This window comes from Oryctolagus cuniculus, chromosome 4 (assembly GCF_964237555.1).
Source record: "Oryctolagus cuniculus chromosome 4, mOryCun1.1, whole genome shotgun sequence".
Classification (NCBI taxonomy): domain Eukaryota; kingdom Metazoa; phylum Chordata; class Mammalia; order Lagomorpha; family Leporidae; genus Oryctolagus; species Oryctolagus cuniculus.
The window spans coordinates 17,478,409-17,493,686 of NC_091435.1; the positions used below are offsets into that span (position 1 = coordinate 17,478,409).

Here is a 15,278-nt window from a genome sequence, read left to right on the forward strand (position 1 = left end):
GCTTCCTGTAGCAAAATTGATGAGTTGTCTTGGCCCTAACATTCCTGCCCCACCTATTTATAGAGAAAGAGATTTCCTTCCCTAACAAGCAGTGCACGAACATTCGTTTGTCCTTGAATTCCTACCAACACATAATATTCCTAGCATCTTTGTTTAAAAGGTATAAAGTGACACCTTATTTTAACTTACATTTACGTTACTATTTCCTTTTATATACGTATTAGCTTTTCTGGTTTCTTCTTTTTCACAATTGTTTTAGGATCATCTTTGTTTACTTGTTTATAGAATTGCATGCTTCTATCTGCTGTTATCTGTTATCTCACTATCTGCCTCTTTGTCTATGCTATGATTCATTAATTAAAATTCTGTATTTTGATGTAATAAAATGATTATCTTTGGCCTTGCATTTCAATTGTTTGGTATTCTTAAAATACCTTTCGAAGATCCTGCCACAAAGATATTCTATTAAATTTACCACCTATTTGAAGACGTGGCTTTTTCTACGAAATCTTTAATTGACGGCATCCACATATGTGTTTAATAATATATAGGATCCCAGGTTGTTTTTTTTTTTTTTTCTGTTGATAGTATGAGCCCCTTCAGGATTCAGAGCAGGTTGTAACTACAGTTGAAAAAAAAAAAAGGTTATAATACCATTAACAAAAAATATGGCATTTTTAATTAAAAAAAAAAACCTGTGTAGTCAAAATAGGTATCAAACAAGGAAAGAGAAGTACTTGAAAGATACATAAAAATGCACTCCCTTCCAAAATACCATTAAGCATGCCTTGCTGTTTTCTATTTGATATTTCCAGAGCTATAGGCTATCGGGAAAACCTCAGGCTTGACTAGCAGAAGCTAGTGGCAGGGGTGGGATTTCTCTTAAATCTTAATGGTTTTCATATGGGAGCTGACTGATAGAAGGAGAAGGAAAACCTTCTTTGATAAGGTACAAACAGTTGTTTGAAGCATTCTGACTTCACCTTGACCTATTTCCAAGTGATTTATTCCATCATATAAATAGCTGCAACACTACACTGACAGGGCTTCAGCTTAGACAACCCTTTGCCCCAGCCCTCTGGCCTTAATTTTTTACTATTTATATCTTTAGAGGCTGGCACCACTTCTTCATGTAACAATGCAACAATGACTTCTAAATCTAGATCTTTTTTTTATCTTCTGCCCAACCTCACAAAAAATGCTGATGTTGAGGGTGTTGTACAGTAGACAGACAATCCATCAAGTCAAATGTGCTGGCAGGCTGGCTGACTTCTGTCTTTATGGAATTCAAAACTTTGCCAAGTAAATAAATACAGCAAAAAAGAAATCCTGAATCAGACATACCCTTAAGTAAGTTATTGTGGGTGATTTGCCAAGCACTTTCCTTCCTTGTCTCCCAAAGTACCTGTGTGTAACAAGGTCAAAGGTCGCAATGCATTATTCCCAGTGGCATCTAGCATCAGGCTGTTCCTTTCTGCCTCATGAACTTTCATGCTGATCAAAGCAAGTCTGGGGAGTCTGTTTGGATTTACTGAAGGATTGTTCAGCGAAAACTGCCAGAGCTTCTGGCCTATTGTCCATAACCAGTATTATTATCTGAACTTTGGGACCAGAGCACCGCTTATCTTTCCTCAGAAAAACAGATAAGAAGGCACTTAAGGGGCACACATAATCTCTCTGGCCAATGATGAGAAATTGAGTCCAAAAGACCCCTCCAGTGAGAAGCTGCTTTGCAACTTCTCAGCTACTAGGTCAATCTAACATCTAAACAGTTCCTGCTTTTGTTAAAGAGTTTCCTGCTTTGAAGAAAACAGAAGAGGTAAAAGAGTAGGAAAGTTTGCTGGAGTCAGAAGAAACTTGGATTAGAAATACCACAAAATGCCTTCCATTTAAAATCTAGCAGAATTGTTAAAAGAGTCTAATTTCCATAAGCTTGTTTATTTACTTTTACTATAGTATAAACCCAATGAGATTTTCTAAGAAATTTTACCAGTTATAGTGTTACTACTTATATTTTTAAAGGAATATTTTAAAATAAAATTATTTATATATCATTTATATGATAAGTTAAGAAGAGAGAGAGAGAAAGAGAGAGAGAAAGAGAGAGAGGGAGAGAACTTCTGCTTGCTGATCCACATCCCTAATACCTGAATACCTGTAACAGGTGGGACTGGGGTAGACTATTGCTGTGGATTCTTTCTGAGAGTAGGAGCATGGTGGGGGCAAGAGGCGCGGAGTCACCACACAGACCCCAGGAGTGGGGTGAAAGCAGGCCTGAAGCAAGCAGCCTGCAGACTTGTTTATTTCAGTTGCTACAGCAGCTTATATAGCCAAGGCAGCCAATCCGGTCAAGGGACAGTCTATGCCCTAACCAATCACATCCTGTTGCCAGGCAGTTTCTGAAGCCATCCAATTACAGCTTGTTGCCAGGTAGGTTCTGCTGTCATGTGGTTTCCGAACCATCCAATCACAGCCTGTTGCCAGGCAGTTTCTGTTGCCAGCGGACATCTTGGCATGGCCTTCTCATTCTACCACAGTAGACCACACTGAAGCCAGAAGCCAGGAATCCATCCAAGTTTCCTGTGTGAGTGGAAGGGAACAACTACCTCCTGCATCACAGTTGGGCATTAGCAAGAAGCTGAAATTGGGAGCTACAAAGCAAATCTGGTATGGGATGTGGGTATGCCAAATGGCAAAATACACATCTTGGAATTTTGTCTTGTCTGTTAAAGATATACTTCTTCCACACATAAAATATTTTAACACAAATTCTAGTTGATTCTAGAGGCAAGTGATCAAGTGGAGGTTTTGAATGTTGCACATTGAATAAGTGACTTTCTATACATGCATGACCAGAATATAACTTAACAACATTTATATCTGAAACTAAGAGGCCTAACAAACTACACTTCTGAACACTGCTGGGAACTTGGAATTGAGGAATGGACCTGTTCAAATGGCCAAAATTAACATTGCAAAGCTTCATCTTGAAGGCCATTGTAAACCTTATAAAAGAATCTCATGCTGGGGCCCCTGCTGTGGCACAGTGGGTTAATGCCTTGGCCTGAAGCACCAGCATCCCATATGGCCAAGGGTTCCAATCCTGGCTGCTCCACTTCCAGCTCTCTGCTGTGGCCTTGGAAAGCAGTAGAGGATGGCCCAAGTCCTGTACCCACATAGGAGACCCGAAAGAAGCTCCTGGCTCCTGGCTTCTGGTTGGTGCAGCTCCGGCTGTTGCTGCCAGTTGGGAAGTGAACCATCGGATGGAAGACCTCTCTCTCTCTCTTTCAATCTGCTTCTCTTCTCTCTGTGTAACTTTGCCTTTCAAATAAATAAATCTTTTTTTTTTAAAAAAGAATCTCATGCTCTAACTCTGTTGCTTGACTTGATTTTTAAAATTAATTTTCTGGGGCCAGTGTTGTGGCAGAGAGGGTTAAACTGCTGCCTGGAACTCTGGAATCCCATATGAGCACTGGTTTGAGTCATGGCTGCTCTCCTTCCTTTTTTTTTTTTTTTTTTTTTTTTTTTTTGACAGGCAGAATGGATAGTGTGAGAGAGAGAGACAGAGAGAAAGGTCTTCCTTTGCCGCTGGTTCACCCTCCAATGGCTGCCGCGGCTGGCGTGCTGTGACCGGCGCATCGCGCTGATCTGAAGGCAGGAGCCAGGTGCTTATCCTGGTCTCTATGGGGTGCAGGGCCCAAGCACTTGGACCATCCTCCACTGCACTCCCGGGCCATAGCAGAGAGCTGGCCTGGAAGAGGGGCAACCGGGACAGAATCCAGTGCCCCGACTGGGACTAGAACCCGGGGTGCCGGCGCTGCTAGGTGGAGGATTAGCCTAGTGAGCCGTGGCGCCTGCTGCTCTACTTTTGATCCAGCTCCCTGCTAATGCAAGTAGGTATGCAGCACAAAATGTTCTGAGTGCTTGGGTCCTGCAACCAATGTGGGAGACCCAGATGGAGTTCCTGATTCCTGGCTTTGGGCTGGTCCAGCCCTGGCAATTGTGGCTATTAATGTTGTGAACCAGCAGATGGAAGATTCTCTCTCTCTCTCTCTCTTTCTATCTCTTTTTCTGTCTCTACCTCTCTGTAACTTTGCCTTTAAAATGAATAAAATAATTTAAAAAATTAAATTAATTTCCTCATTTTACATAGAAGGAAATAGGCACAGAAAAATACGGGGAGATGAATCTGTACCTATATTATTAGACTGACCTTACAAATGAGAGAATTCAGTCTTACCAGGTTAAATATATTGTCCAAGTTCAAATATAAGCTATTTTATGTTTTAGGAAATATGACTATAGTTTGTTTAATGAATATATCTTCTGAGAATCTTAACTGTCAAAAACTTCTTTCTCTGAGTGTAAAGTGAAGGCATAGCTGTAGTTTTGCAAGCTTGACATGTCCACAGGGGAGCTGCCAGCATGGAATTCAAGATCATTTACAAACTTACGGTAAGCTGTTGAGCTAGATCAGAAGAGGGCTAAAGAAGGCTAAACCAGGAAAACTATAGCTGGAGTGGAAATGAGCTGTTTTCAGAAGTGTTTTGGGAACAATGATCAAAAGGTAAGTTACCATCATGTATACTCAATTCCTCTTGGGGAAATCTATCATGGGCTGGTGATATCAGCTCAGTAGATACTATTTAGCATGATGTATGCAAATATAATCCACAAGTTCATGCTTAATAAGTAGCCTTAAGTCATATCTGAACCAAAAATATTAAAAATAAACATAGAGTTGTTCTTTGGCTGTATGTATTTTATGACCAAAGAATAGTGTGGCTGGATTTCTGTGTTACACAAACTGCATATAAGAAAAGTAGACTGGGGGCCAGCGCTGTGGATCACGTGGTTAATCCTCCACCCTCCGCACCAGCATCCCATATGGGTGCCTGGTTCTAGTCCTGGTTGCTCCTCTTCCAGTCCAGCTCGCCGCTGTGGCCCGGGAGGGCAGTGGAAGATGGCCCAAGTGCTTGAGACCCTGAACTTGCATGAGAGACCAGGAGGAGGCTCCTGGCTCTTGGCTTTGGATCAGCGTAGCTACAGCCGTAGCAGCCATTTTGGGGAATGAACCAACAGAAGACCTTTCTCCCTGTCTAACTCTATCTGTCAAAAAAAAAAAAAAAAAAAAAAACAGTAAATTTGGGGGCTGGCACTATGGCATTAGTAGGTTAAGCTGCCATCTGCAGCACCAGCATCCCAAATGGGTACTGGTTCATGTTTCAGCTACTCTACTTCTGATTCAGCTCCCTGCTAATGTGCCTGGGGAAAACAGCAGAAAATGTTCCAAGTCCTTGAGTCTCTGCACCCATGTGGGAGACCAGGATGAAGCTCCTGGCTCCTGGCTTTGGCCTGGCCCAGTCCATGGAATGTGGCCTTTTGGAAAGTGAATCAGTGGATGGAAAACTTCTGTCTCTGTTTCTCCTTTTCTGTATCTTTGCCTTTTAAATGAATCAATAAAAATATTTTTTTAAGATGTATTTATTTATTTGAAAAGCAGAGTTATAGAGGGGTAGAAGCAGAGAGAAAGAGAGAGAGGTCTTGCATCTGCTGCTTCACTCCCCAGATGGCCACAACAACCAGAGCTGTGCCTATCTGAAGCCAGGAGCCAGGAGCTTCTTCCCAGTCTCCCTCGTGGGTACAGAGGCCCAAGGACTTGGGCCATCTTCCACTGCTTTCCCAGGCCATTGCAGAGAGCTGCATGGGAAGTGGAGCAGCTGGAACAGGAACCGTTACCCATATGGGATGCCAGCACTGCAGGTGGTGGCTTTACTTGCTATGACACAGCACCAGATCCCAAATGAATAAATAAATCTTTAAAAAGGAGATTAGACTTCATATCACCTGCTATAAAGTTATGCAACTATTAATACATACAACCCTTCACAAGTTTCTTAAAACATTAATGATACTCTATTAGTTCAGCCATCAGCTAGCTTTCTTTAATAAGTCAATCCCTTTTTAATTTTAATTTTTATTTACATAATGTGAACACATTTCATGTATTTCATATGCACAGATTTAAGAGCAAAATAATACTTCCCACATGATCCTCCATTTTGCCTATGCTCCCACCCTTCCTCCTCCTTCTTTCCTTATTTTTTCTTTTAATTTTTATAATGACACACTCTCATTTTATAATCACAAGTTTAAGCCTCCACTGAAAAAGAATTCAACACGTAGGAAGTAGAAAAACCATAGTTCCTCAAGAGTACAAAGGCTATAAAAATAATCAAGTCTCAAAATGTCAGTTTCACTCATATACATAACATTTTTAGTGCTTTGTATGTTAATCATCACAAATCAGGGAAAATTATGGTAGTTGTCTTATTGGTACTGGTTTATACCGCTAAGCATAATGGTTTCCAGCTGCATCCATTATATTGCAAAAGTTGGATTTCATTCTTTTTATGGCTGAGTAGTATTCCATAGTGCTATACATCACATTTTCTTTATCCAGTTGTCAGTAATGATTCCATATCTTAGCTATTATGAATTGACCTGCAATGAACATGGAGGTAAAGTAACTCTTTAATATACTGATTTCATTTGGGTAAATTTCCAGGAGGGGGATTGCTGGCTCATATGATAGATTTATTTTCAGATTTCTGAGCGATCTCCATATTGTCTTCCATAATCGTTGTAATAAGCCATTCCCTTACAACGTGATCATTATAATCATAGAACACACAAATGCACTCCCCTCTCATTCTTCTTGCCTTATATTGGATTGCAGTTGTTGTGGAATTGAGAAATAATTGAAGAAGTGTCATCCTTTGATCTATTCTCTTAGTAGCATATCTTCAGTCTCCATTCACCTGTTCAAAAAAAGCTTCCTGCACATGCTAGGTCTTTAGTATACAGTTAATCCTCACTTTCTCAAACTTCCTACTTGCCAACATTTATTTGTAACTCTGCAATCAATACTTGTAGGACTTCCACAGTCTTATGGACATATACAGGGCAAAGAGAAACTGCCATCCAATGTGCAGGTTTCCAAGAGTGGGTTGAGCATGTTGATGTTCTGCATTCTCACTTGTGTTCATGTTTCAAAAAACAAATTTCCTTTACCTGGTTTATTTACTTTGAATTCTTTTACATTTCTATGCTTTTTGTTAGTAATTTCACTGTTTATAAAGGTCATTCAGGTGTAATGCACTTAGTGTTTCTGAGGACAAAAAGTCTAAGTTTAAGCACAAAAGGATTTTTGCAGAAAACATGTGATTTAAATAAAGTCTTTTGGGCATGAGTTGTAGTGCTACACGCAGTAAGATGAATGTTAGTGAGTCAATAAAATGGCATATTTAGAAGGAGGAAGAGGAAATTCACTGGTCTGTATGTAAGGTCACTTTGGAAAGAGCCAAAGTAGCATCTATAATGCATGATCAGTCTACGAAAAAGATGGAAAAGTGTCTAAATCCGGTTCCGGGAGATGGTGACAGATTTTTCAGAAATGTGGTGGACAGGATTATTGTGAGGCTGAAAGCCAAAGAAATCTATTGTTGCATTATGCAGGGTCAGGAAAATGTTAAACTCTTTTCAGCTGGTGGTGAGAAATTCAAGTGTTTTGAAAGGTAGTATCTTGTTAGAAATTTGAACTAGAACATGGAAGTTCTTCATATGAGGAAGTTTTGGAAGAATTTAAAAATGCCCAGCGAATGTCATGCAGAAGTAGGGTTAGGTGGAAGAGTAGGTTGCCTGCATAGATGAGACTAGTTTTAACAGGTTGGTGGCAAACAAAGCTACATGATGCAAATGGTGTTTAAGTTGCAGGGGATGTTGTAAGCAGAGGCTTTTGGGAAACTAATCTTGCACTTCTTGTGAGAGCAATAGTTCAGCGTTCACTAATTCAGTGCTGCCGGTGATTTTATAAAACATGCCTTCATAAAAGGTAAGAACCCATTATGTATGAGAAGTACTTCTTACTTTTTAAAAGATTTTCCAAGAATGATTAAACACAAATTGTAGAGAAAGACATTGAAGATTTTCTGTAATCTATCAGTTATGGGTTGAATGCTTCCTATGGAATGCAAGCTGATTTTTCATTGTCACTATGCCAGTACTATGTTCTTGAGCAGGTGTTTGGATCATGGAGATACTTCCCTCAGGGAGGGATTAATGTTATATTGACCTCAGGAATGGATTTAGGTTATATTGATCGGCAGCTCCTGATAAAAGGATGAGATTGCTTATTTTTCCTCTGTCTTCTGTATGCTTGATGACCTGTCTGCCATGGTATGACACAGCAAGAAGGCCATCTTGCTCTTGAACTTGCCATCCTCCAGAAAAGTAAGAAATAAATTGGCTTTTTTTATGTTACCCAATCTGTGAAGTTTTAGAATAGCAAAAGAAAATGGACTGAGACACTGACCTTCACCCAACTGTTTAGTCTCAGATCCATTTCTCCTGACACAAGGACTCCTGAGAAAGTCACTCACGTAGATGCACGCTTATTGCCTTTGTCTGCCTTCCAAATTCCTGGACTCACAACCCTTCCCAGCACTATGAGCTCCAAGTGCTCAAGGAAGCCTTGCCTGACTCTTCCAAAAAAGATAGGGAGAAAAATATAATTATTATTTGTCATGACATTTTGGTCATTATGACTTTCTGTAGCAGTAATATGGAGGGTGGCTTGAAGAGGGAGTATAGTGCTTTTAGGGATGTGTTAGATCCAATGATTTGCTTTATTATTCATAATTTCTCCCCATATATCAATTTTATATCCAAACTCTTACAAAACAGGGATGATACATTGGATTCATTTCCCTCTATAAAATCTGGGAAAGCATCTTAGTCATAAAGTTCTAACATGGTTTGTAGAAATACCAGTGCTTATAAAGTAACACAACTTTATATATTAGAAATTCAAATGAGGTGAATATCTTTATTATGAAAAACATGTTTATATATATATATCTGTTTTGTTGGGCTGTTATATCTCTGAAAATATAATATTTATCTCATAAATAAATCAATTATGAATTGAACAGTTCCTTTATAAGCTAGAATTTAGCAATAAAAATAAAACAATATTCAACATTTAGTAAAAAAAAATTCTAAAATTTATGTCAATTTGAAGATAATCATGAACTAACAGAGTTTGAGTAAACTTTCACCTTTTTGTGTAAAAGAAGATGTGTTTTGTAACAAGTCATACAGATTTGGGAAACTATAATTTTCATCTGCTCTGGAAATAGGCCAACTCCAAGAGAAGCCAGTAGAAAAAGGCTTGGAGAGTGATCAAATTTGGATCCACAACAAAAGGAGGGACATCTAGCCTGAAGTTTAGCTTAATAAAATTTGATAGAGTTTTTCTATATGCATTTAGGAACAATTAGTTATTTATCATTTTAAAATATTTTAGTTCATTCTTAACCTTTATTTCACTGTTGAAAATTCATTGTTCCAGTTGAGTAGTTTGAATCACTTTTCTTTTACAAATGTGAATTGGTCTCTGAATGTGATTTCCTCTACACTAAGATGAGAAGCAAGATGGAAGTTGACATCAAAGATGCTTGAGTTGCAGCTGCTCCCTCACTGTGAAAATGAAGTCACTGAGAAAGGGTGGACCTTGCAGCGCATCTATAGAGAGATTGGGATGTCCACATCCTCCATCCAAGAGCTTCATTTGAAGCTTGCCTCTGCTTCCAATTCAACTTTCCACTAACGCATACTCCAGAAAGTAGTAGATGATGGTACTAGTACTTGGGTCACGGGAGACCCAGATGATGCTCCTGCCTCCTCACTTCATTGTGGTCCACTCTAGCTGTTGCAGGTATTTGGGGGTAGAATCAACAAATAGGAGATTTCTTGGTCTCTCTCTGTTTTTCTATCTTTCAAATGAATGACTAAATAAACTTTAAAAAAAAGTTTTAAAGAAGAGAGGCTTCTTTGACTTATATTTCTGGAGATTCAAGGGCAATGCAGCAGCACTGGCTGGATTCTGGTGAGCACTTTGTGATGGATATCATCACAATGGGAGGAGCACCTGTGGGAGGAAGAGGTTACATCACAAAACAGGAAGCCCAAGAAAGATTCAGGTGTAAAACGTCACTCTCACAAGAGCTCAAGGATTCCATGAGTATACCTAAGTACTAAGGTAGCTCTTCCGATTACCTAAGGACCTCACCCTAGTTTTAGTTTCAATTTCCCTCTCCCTCTCTCTCTCTCTCTCTCAAGATTATGTATTACTTTGTTTTTAACTTTTATTTAATTAACATAAATTTCCAAAGTACAGCTTATGGATTACAATGGCTCCCCCCGCCATAACTTCCCTCCCACCCGCAACCCTCCCCTTTCCCGCTCCCTCTCCCCTTCCATACACATCAAGATTCATTTTCAATTCTCTTTATATACAGAAGATCGGTTTAGCATATATTAAGTAAAGATTTCAACAGTTTGCACCCACATAGAAACACAAAGTGAAAAATACTGTTTGAGTACTAGTTATAGCATTAAATCACAATTTGTAACACATTATGTATTATTTTTAAATTTTTTTATTTTTAACAGATTCAATAAAGTTCATAGTTACAATTCTAAGAATATAATGCCATTCTGGTTCTTTTTATTTATTGGAGAATAAGCCATTTTAAAAAGAGAAAACTCCTTAATCCCTTTGTATTTTTTATTTTTTGTCACAAATTATTAAATTACTGTTTTAAATTTAGTAATTTAATTTTTGTATTTTTTATTGTTGCTGTCACAAATTATTAAAATACTAATTGTTTTAAATTTAGTAATTAAATTTAGTAATTTAAAACAACACAAATTTATTATCTTATGGTTTTGGAGGCTATAATCCATGAGATCAATGTACTGTCTGGTCTCCCACATCAGTGGCAAGGACCCAAATACTTGAGCCATCTCCTGCTGCATCGCAGGTTGCCCATTACCAGGGAGCTGGTATCAGGAGCAGAGTTAGGAATTAATACATGCACTCCAATACGGTATGGTGGAATCTTCATCAGAGTTTTGATCATTATGACATTAAGAGCAAAATGTTGCAGATAAGCAAGAACTCACAGAGGCCTAGTAGAAAGAAGGAAGTCATGTTGAAAGCAAGCAGGGACATGCTGGGGTGTGAGCCTGGAGAGCTAAAGAGTGGTCACAAAAGTAAAGTTATAAAGATGGATTTTACATATTATCATGAGATCACTTAAAAGTAGTGGAAGATTTGAAATACTAGAGTAACAGGAACACTTAAGTGTACTTACTGTATTTTTGTGAAGTGGAATGGCATACAGTGGAGTGATGGTAGATGAGTGATCACTTAGAGGCTACTGTGGTTGTCCAGGTGATAGATAATGGTAATATTAACAGTAAACATCAATGTAAGTAAAAGGCTTGAGTGCTTGTTGTTGGTTGCAGTGGCAACACCTATGTTTCAGAAGGTACAGAGAGTAAGTGATGAAGATGACACCCAGATTTCATAACTTCATCCCTGGAGTTGCAATGTTGTTGATGACTTCAGGTGTTGGCAGAGCTGTGGTAGTGTGTACAGTTAGAAGTGGGGAGCACTGTGAGATAGTTCTCAAATAATGGAGTTATGACATCTTTTTATTAATACAGGCTGTGAATGAAACAACTAGTATCTATGGACAATTGTATAATTGGTGAATGAATTCCCATTTTTGAGAAAGTAAATACTTGAAGAGCAGATTTAGATAAACTTGTTAGGGTCCTGTCTACATGGAAAAGAGATGTACAGTGAGCAAGTATATATATGTGTATATATATAGATATAGATATAGATATATGCAGATGTAGGACTCAGAAGAGGTATCTATAAGGTTGGGATATGAATTTCTAAGTACGTGGTAATTAAATCCACGGAATAGGTTAAGCATGGTGAGTTACTTTGAATGGTGCCAACTCCCTAAATATGTGTATGTTCAATGCCTAGAACTTATAAAATTTACTTTATTTGGAAAATTGGTCTTTGTGGATGTACTTAAATGAAAGGAAATGAAGAGATCATCCTGACTTATTGAGATGGGCCTTAAATCCGGACAAGTGTAGGTGTTAAAAAGAGAGAGAGAGAGAGAGAGAGAGAGAGAGAAAGAAAGCCTGTGAAGATGGAGGGATTGGAGTGATGTACCCGGAAGCTCACAGCCATCAGAATCTGGAAACAAGGCACAGAGCCCCCTCCCACCCCTACCTCCCACCTATCCTCTAGGAGAGGGGGAGTAGTGAGCAGGGCCTGCTGAGTCCTTGTTTGAGGATTTCTGGCCTCCATAACTGTGAGATAAAATATTTCTTGCTTTAAGTTACCAAGTGTCCGTCCTTCCTTCCTTCCTTCCTTCTTTCCTTAATTCCTCTCTCTCTCTCTCTCTCTCTCTCTCTCTCTCTCTCTCTCTCTTTCCTTCTTTTCAACAGATACAGGAAACTAATACAAATTCTTGGGGTGAAGTTTTAGGTTTGGGAGAAATGAAGACTGGATTTTGGAAATACTCATCATGTAAAGTCCTGCTGAAAGATAAAGAAACAGGGCTATGAAGTGTGATCTTTGGGCCAGCAACATTGAAGGCTATGACAACTCCCATTGTTCTCAAATAGGATGAGCTGATAGGGATTAAGGTGTGGCATTATTCTCCTCCCTTTAAAACTAATTAGGTTTATGACTTGCTTGGAACAAATAGGATGTGATATTAGTCATGTGGTATAAATTCTCCAAGTAGTTTGGAAAGGTTACTTTCACTTTGCTTGTTGGGACCCTTGGGCAAAAGACTTGAGCCATCATTCTGTGCCGAAGCTCAAAGAGCTCACACAGAGAGATCATATGGAGAAGGCCTGAGACCACTTAGACAGACATTTACAGGTTTACTGCTCCAAGTCCAGCTACCTTCTGATCCTCAGCCAAAACTATCCAGTAAGGCCTTTTCTCTGACCTAAAAAAATCTTGACAGATTTTAAGTTACTTAGTTATTTCATACAGGAATACTAATGTGAATGGGAAGTTAGCAGTTTAAAATGAAAGTTAATACATTCCCATCATATGAATCCATTCTCAATAAGAACACAAAAGGGAACATCAGAGCCTCTTAAAATCATGTAATTTCATTGAGTCAAATTAGTACTTTCAAAACTTTTCCCATAAAAGTTTTTGTTACATTCTCTTGTGATATATATCAGAAGATGGCTTAATTTTCACATACAATTAACAGCAGGTAGAACTTAATGTGTACAACTTAATAGTTTAATTTTTAAAAGAATATTTATTTGAAATGCAGGGTTATAGAGAGCAACACAGAGAAAGAGATCAAGTTCTTCCATCCACTGGTTCAGTCTGCAAATGGCCGCAATGGCCAGGGCTGGGTCGATCTGAAATCAGGAGACAGAAGCTTCTTCCAGGTTTTCCACATGGGTGCAGGAACCCTAGCACTTGGGCCATCTTCTGCTGCCTTCCCAGGCTCATTGGCAGGGAGCTGGTTCAGAAATGGAGAAGATAGGAAGGACTCGAAGCAGCTCCTATATGAGATGCTAGTGCCGCAGCCAGTGGCTTTACCCACTACACCACAGCGCCAGCCCCAATAGTTTGATTTTTATTTATCAGTACCCACATAACGTAATTCCCCAGGTTGAGTTGCCAAAGATTAAAGAATAAGTAAGCTCCAGTAGAATTCCAAACCTGATTCTGAGTGGATACTTACGTCAAATCTGCAATCTTACTAAAGACCTTGAAGCTTACTGATCCACAGTTTCAAATTAAAAAAAAAATGCAACTCCACTGGTAGAATGTAGGTAGTAACCTATAAGCTAACACAATCAGTATATGTTGAAATATTAAATATATTAGCAGAAATTTGAATAAATATATACTCTACATCAATTCATACAAAGTCATGGGTTTGTAGTTAAAAGAATTTGAACAAAGCAATGATTTTCATGTCTTTGGGATTTTGGAAGCATGGATAAGGGATTGCAAGCTTACATCTGTCCTTCACCACCACATTACAATAGAAATTGAACTTAGCTAAAGAGAGTTGCAACCACAGGACAAATGCTTTCATTATAAATTAGTCATCATTATACTCAGAGAACTCTGAAATCCCATGATAATTCCATCATGTTTCTCTGGGCTCTCATAAAAATTTCAACCAAACTGTTTTTCTCTTCGCTTTCAGTAGATGACTTAATGTTGAACTAAAAATGAAATTAAGAGCTGTTAGGAACATTTTTCATTTTTCTGATACCAAACGTGACTCACTTGCCATAGCAAAGGGATTTCCCTCTCTGGTTTTAGGCCAGTTGCAACCTATCTATGCTGGAGATCCTGTTCTCTTTGACTTTTTCACACTCCCTGTGTACTACCTGCTAGCTCTTTCATAAAGGTTCAACTTCAAAAGGGTCATACAAAATGAAATTAAAAGATTAATTTAGGGGAAAAATTGAAATTCATGCATAATCATTGAGTTTTTGAATACCCTTTTCCATTAATGTATTTCAAAAGTTTTTGCACCAAAACCTAAGTTTTAATTCCATTTTTCAAAAGCCTTTAGACATACTCTGATTTTAAACAGGATGTCTAAGTCTAGATAGCATTGGAATACGGGAAGATACAAATATGAGATCACAAGTTCATATTTGTGAGATCTTAAGTAGCTGGTGAAATAGAACTGCAGATACTAATTAAGAAGCTATCTGTGCAGTTATTGAGGCTTTAGCATGAGTACAGCTGGCAATTGAGACAGTATAGGATGGAAAGAGGAGTTAGATTTGGATCATGAGTTAAATGACAGGAAGTGAGATGCTTTCAAAAGGGACAGAAAATACGGTCAGACAAGAGGAAAACCAAGAGACCACACTTCATATAAAACTTATACACAGGGGCCAGCATTTTGGAGTAGAAGAAGGCTAACTTTCCACCTGCAGTGACAGCATCCCATGTAATGTCGGTTTAAGTCCTGGCTACTCCACTTCCTATCCTACTCCCTGCTAATGTGCCTGGGAAAGCAGTGGAAGATGGCCCAAGTAAAGCCCCTGACTCCTGGCTGTGGATTGGCCCTGCTATAGCCATTGGAGCCATTTAGGGAGTGAACCAGCAAGTGGAAGATCTCTCTCTCTCTCTCTCTCTCTCTCTCTCCTTCTCTCTGTATCTCTGCTTTCAAATAAATAAATACATCTTAAACAAAAGTTATAGTCGAACCTTTCTGGAAATTTGTCTATGAAGGCAAAGTCAAAGCTATAGATTTGTAACTGGAGAGGAATGAAGGGAATATGCAAGAATTGTTTTTCTTTTTCCATTTAGTGTAAGGGCACATCATGTCACAATG

General features: G+C 38.7%; 1 long non-coding RNA gene across 1 annotated transcript in view; it reads right to left on the reverse strand.

Annotated features, from left to right (window-relative positions):
- Positions 1-13,179: 13,179 nt before the first annotated feature.
- Positions 13,180-15,278, reverse strand: part of LOC127494002 (uncharacterized) — a 30,015-nt gene continuing 27,916 nt past the window's right edge. Inside the window, exon 2 of the long non-coding RNA XR_007924768.2 lies at positions 13,180-13,430. This is a non-coding gene — a long non-coding RNA (uncharacterized lncRNA). The remainder of the gene's footprint in view (positions 13,431-15,278) is intronic.